We start from the raw sequence: 5,992 nt of genomic DNA on the forward strand, positions 1-5,992 counted from the left end.
TCGAGAGGTCCAACTCCAATAAAACCAATACAAAATGCCAAAAAGAAAAACACATAAATCGACATCACAACCTAGGCTATTATACCAATAAAGTTGTCAGGCCCCGAAGGAGTCGTTGCTCGACAAACGGACAACATCTCCCCCCTTCTGACAACATAGGAGACCTGAATACATAACCACAAAGGTATACATAATAATAAAATCTCAGCCCACATGGCTAAGGACAATCATAACAAAAGACAACAAGAGCAATCACATAACCCAACATGAAATGTAGAAATAGGAACAATCTTGCATGTGCGCATGTCAAACAAACAACATGCTTTATTTGCAAACCAACTAAGTAAAGCGACTACGAAAGTCAAAACAAACATGTTTTCATAACAAATTTCAAAGCAAATTTCGAATACCAGAAGGTCAAAAAGCTACGACAACCAAAATAAACTAAGGACATCTCGCACGATGTGGAACCGGCAAGCAGGACCTCCGAGCGACATGACTTTATTTCCTACATGCTAACCTGAAATATAAATGGAAACAAAGGGATAGTGAGTAAAAGTACTTAGTGGGTATATGATAGATGGTGCATAATACTAAAAGATAAAGGAGCAATTTCAGGTATTCCACTTACTAGAGAAAGTAAGAGCAAAGTCCCAATCTAGAAATCCACAAACCTGGACAACCAAATATGACATATACATATAACAAGTACACAACAACTATTGACTGCAGCCGAACTGTCAACCAGGGCATGTAAGACGTCTCGATCTACAGGAGAACACTCTACCACGAATGGTCCCGTGGGCAAACTCGTGGCCACTACCTATGGGAGAATACTATATCACGAATGGCCTCATGGGCAAACAGGGTATGATTATAGCTATCTAGCTATGGACTGTGGGTAAACATACTACCACGGATGGCCCTGTGGGTAGTCAAAGTCTACAAGTGTCCAATCCATAAGAATAAGAAATAAAAATCACCGTGTATTAAGGTACACGCCACTAGTTATATCTGTTGGACCCCGTAATTATTTTGATGTGATCAACCAAGCTAGGTTAGGACCTGCTTGTTATCTGATCCCTGTGTCTAAGTATGCAGGAGCTTAGGAGCGCAGGAAGTCGAGCGGAAGATGCAGTTAGCGAAAAGGACGATACAGGAAGTGAGCCGACGGACTCAGTGCGCCTGAAGGACGAAAGAGATGCGGAAGAGTACACCGGTGGACGAGAAGAACGTGCGCGACATTCGAGAGATGACAAGCCGAGACGGAAGCCTGCTCGAGGAGAAGGCCGAAAATTGGGTTCGGGTGAATCCTATTTTGATTGGCCGAAATCACCCAAGCGATCGGAGCTTCAGAAAAAGAGGAAAAAGAGAAGCTGGAAGAAATTTATACCATGCAGTGTTGGAGGCGCCTCATACTTGTCCGAGGCGCCTTTAAGCTATCCGATGCGTCTTCAAGAACATTGGAGGCGCATCAGACCCAGTCTACTTGACCGTTTGAGTACGGATAAAGTTTTATCCGGTCAAACCCCTTGGAGGCGCCCTCAACCCTCTTGGAGGCGTCTTCAGGACTTGGGATTGGTTTTCCAAGAGCTATATAAAGACCCTTGGAGTTAGGAAATTAATGAATCAACTTTGTAACAACTTCCTAGCAACTTGTAAGAGCTTTTAGTGTGTAAAAGGCTTCTCCGCCTTCAGAGAAGGAGACTTTTCTAGTGCGCTTTCCAACCGCCTTGGATTAACAACCTTCTTGGTTGTAACCAAGTCAAAATCACTGAGTCTTCTTTCTTTTCCGTTATTCTACTTTATTTTATTTTCTTATTATTGTGGCTATAATTTTAGAGTTGAAAGTTTGAGGAGGGTATTCTTATTTTGCAGGCAATTCACCCCTCCCCTCTTGCTGGCCCCGCTACACCAACAAGTGGTATCAGAGCCAAACCGCCTCAAAAGGACTGACCGTTGACTGAAATACAAAGATCAAGACAATGGTCGAAGCTAACATCTATCCACCAGCATTCAAGGGGAAGTTTGCTTTCTGGAAACAACGAATGGAGGTATATCTTAACACAGACTCTGATATTTTTTTAATAATGAAATTTGATTACGAAGCACCAAAGACAACGAATGGAGAAGACATCAAACAACACCTCTGGACCAATAAACAACATGACAAGTTTATGACAAACGCTTGGGTTGAATTTCACCTCCTAAGCGTACTACCAGATAAAGAGCTTGATAGGGTTGGCGACTACTAAAGTGTAAAAGAACTTTGGGAAAAGGTCTTAAAGCTCCACGAAGAACCAAGAGAAGCCGACTCCTCGATGGATACTGAACCATCAGAAGAGTCCGAGATCGAGGAAACTGTCGAGTCAGCCACAACAACCGAATTCCATCCCGAGGACACAGAAAGCTCATCCCAGATAAGCATCGATGAAGGGGGAGAGTCTTCGGAAGAAAATAACTCAACAGAGGGAAAATCAACGACCGACAAGGTAAGTCAAGTATGGTCTCCACCTCCTGATCAATTGGTTAAGTAAGTCAAAACGTTGCTGCAAGATTTTTGTGAATTACAGAATATTTTGTTAAAAGAATTTTGTAAATTAGAAACATCATTGAAAGATTTTTTTCGAATTAGAAAATATAGTGTCAAAAGATTTTTGCAAATCAAAATATTCCTGTCAATTAGAAAAATTTTTAACTAATAGCAGTCTGTCAATTAAAGGATTTTGACAAATTAACAATAGAAAAGATACTACAATTTTCTGTATGTTCAAATTTCCCTACTTTAGATTTGAGTAATTATGATAAACTAAAATGAAAATTTAAATATCATAGTGTAAAAATTAGAGCATTTGATCTAAATTAAAACTTTAGACTTAGTGCTTTCAGCGAAAAAATTAAACATTAAAGTTTCTTTATGAGGCCTTGTTTAAGGAAGTGGTTGTTGCTCCAATAACCAAGAAAGTCTAGTGCCTCGCCACGACCTAGAAGTCAAAATATTAGAATAAAAATATTTAATCAACTTTCTAATAAAGCATTAAAATTAGAATTAAATAATGCTTCAAAAAAAATTTCAAACATTTTTTAAACAAATTTTTCAAAAAATATTTTTATACTTAGAAAAATAGTTCATGCATAAATTTTTTTTTCTTCTACTTAGAAATTATTTTTGAAAATGATTTTTTTTTAAACTTAGAACTTTTCTTTAGAAAACTTCTACTTGATAATTATGACCCCATTCTTTTTTGTTGTGATCAAAGGGGGAGAGATAGGAACAAGTTAGTGAGAGTTAAAAATTAAATTTTTTTTCCTTAGTGTTGCAAATTCTTGTATTGCAATCTTTATGCTTAAACTGTTAGTTTAGTAATTTCTATAAATTACTGTTTGTCTATTTTTTCCCTAACTTGAACTTGGATTGATGCACATCAAAAAGTGGGAGATTGTTGGACCCCGCGGTTGTTTTGATGTGATCAACCAAGTTAGATTAGGTCCTACTTGTTATATGATCCCTGTGTCTAAATGTGCAGGAGCTTAGGAGCGCAGGAAGTCGAGTTGAAAACGTAGCTAGCAAGAAGGACGGCACAGGAAGGGAGTCGACGGGCTCGGTGCGTCCGAATGACGAAAGAGGTGCGAAAGAGTACACCGGTGAACGAGAAAAACATGCACGGCGTTCGAGGGACGAGAAGCCGGGACGGAAGCATGCTCGAGGAGAAGCCGAAAATTGGGTTCGGGTGAGCCCTATTTTGATTAGCCGAAATCACCCAAGCGATCGGAGCTTCGGAAGAAGAGGAAAAAGAGAAGCTGGAAGCTATTTATACCATGTAATGTTGGAGGTGCCTCAGACTTGTCCGAGACGCCTTTAAGCTATCTGAGGTGCCTTCAAGAATATTGGAGGCGCCTCAGACCTAATCTACTTGACCGTTTGAGCACGAATAAAGTTTTATCCGGTCAAACCCCTTGGAGGCGCCCTCAACCCTCTTGGAGGCGCCTTCAGGACTAGGGATAGGTTTTCCAGGAGCTATATAAAGGCCCCTGGAGCTAGGAAATTAATGAATCAACTTTGTAACAACTTCCTAGCAACTTGTAAGAGCTTTAGTGTGTAAAAGGTTTCTCCGCCTTCAGAGAATGAGACTTTTCTAGTGCGCTTTCTAACCGTCTTGTATTAACAACTTTCTTGGTTGTAACCAAGTCAAAATCGCTGAATCTTCTTTCTTTTCTGTTATTCTACTTTATTTTACTTTCTTATTATTGTTGCTATAATTTTAGAGTTGAAAGTTTGAGAAGTGTATTCTTATTTTGCAAGCAATTCACCTCTCCCCTCTTGCCGGCCCCGCTGCACCAACAATATCACTGTCTAAAGGTATTGTACGTATATAAACGATCAAACATATAACCAAAAAGCCAACATAGATGCCCAATGGAATAAATATAAGAACAAGCAGAGCCAATAGCAATATCAGGCATCAACCCAATATATAACCAAGATAAGCTATGTATACCATCATAACAATGAAATAACACCATGCACCAAGTACCAAGGATCCAAACGAAAACAAGAGGGAACTACCCACCTCTAATGTAGAACATTCCAGTGATCTTCAACTTCGGTGCTCTCTCTCGCGCTCAAATCCTAAGGAGAAGAAAATATGAAAGACTATATAAGCATTAAGCTAATCCCAATAGCAACCTCACATAGCCAATTTTAATCTCCTGGTCTTGGTATTAATTGTATGAATTTCTCAATTGATTGCCCATTCTTTAGCATTAGCTCTAGCTTGATTAATTCAACTAATCAATTAATATTGTTGATATTCTACAGACTTAACAAACGCTATCTACATCCATCAACTCTCAAACCATTAATTAGTCAAACCAAAACTAAAATAATAGAAATCCAGTAATTGATTAGGCTTAGTATGGGATATGTCATTGATTAAAAATTTTCTCTTTTACCCATCTATTGGTCATTAGAAACAACTTTATCAAACCCAATAGAACCATCAAATTTTAGTTCCTAAGGTTAATGCTTAACAACCAAGCTGATTTGTGCCTAAGAACCGCTTGCCTGTGTTGAGGAATTGGTGTTAACAGGTTAGCATGATTAACCAATTCATGAAATGAGGGACTTTTGCTACCATAGCTAACAGAGTCAAATTAAATCGAACGAACTAATTAGGTGGAGAAAGGGTTACCCACTTCTCCTTCTTTTCCGACAGCAGATCACTATGGCTGACTGAGGAAACAGAGTCCAAGGTTTTAAGGTCGTTGTCGGCGACTGCTGGATCGTGAGAGAGCTGGGAGGGGTCGACGGAGATCAGCAGAGTCAGGGTTGTAGAGTTTATCGGTGGCGTCGAAATCCCTGGACCACTCCCAGCACGAGCTCCACTACTCGGACAGGAACGGTCGGAGGTGGCACGTGCGGAGGAAGCCATGGGGAAGACGAGTTGCCAGAGAGAGCCGTAGCATCGGGTGGAGAAGAACTGCCATGTCGGGCGAAGATCTCTAGAGCTCGGCAGAAAATCGTGAAGGGAAACAGGAAAGGGTGAGGCAGCAAAAACTAGGGCACTAGGAACTTAGGGGTTCTTTGCAATTTACAACTCCTCTTTCAATAGATAAATCTAGCTATCTTTTCTATCCTCATTAAATTAACCCATGACATATTCCTAACTTTGTAAAAACAATAACTTAGAAAATTCCCTATAGTTCTATAAAATCACGATAACTTATACAATACACATATATATCATTATTATTTATAAAATTATAATTATCATTATCCTTTAGGCTATGTTTACTCTAGAGGGTGGATGAGGAAAGGAAATGAATCAACGATAGAAAGTTGTCTTTGGAGGAAGAGAAAAGAAAGGGTGAAGAAATCTTTTCCTTTGCACACTTGTTTATCTTGATAGAGGAAGGTAAATACTTATGATGTAATTTTGTAAATAAAAAAGGGTGCATGCGTCATTTTTTTTGATACATAGTGTAATTTTGT

At 39.3% G+C, this 5,992-nt stretch overlaps 1 long non-coding RNA gene across 1 annotated transcript; it reads right to left on the minus strand.

Annotated features, from left to right (window-relative positions):
- Positions 1-235: 235 nt before the first annotated feature.
- LOC122024502 lies at positions 236-5,595 on the minus strand. Its single transcript, XR_006123445.1, has 3 exons — positions 5,197-5,595; positions 4,572-4,630; positions 236-520 (listed from the first exon to the last, which is right to left on the minus strand). It is a non-coding gene; the product is annotated as an uncharacterized LOC122024502 (long non-coding RNA).
- Positions 5,596-5,992: the final 397 nt, after the last annotated feature.

The sequence above is a fragment of the Zingiber officinale genome, chromosome 9B (genome assembly GCF_018446385.1).
Source record: "Zingiber officinale cultivar Zhangliang chromosome 9B, Zo_v1.1, whole genome shotgun sequence".
NCBI classification, from domain to species: Eukaryota; Viridiplantae; Streptophyta; class Magnoliopsida; order Zingiberales; family Zingiberaceae; genus Zingiber; species Zingiber officinale.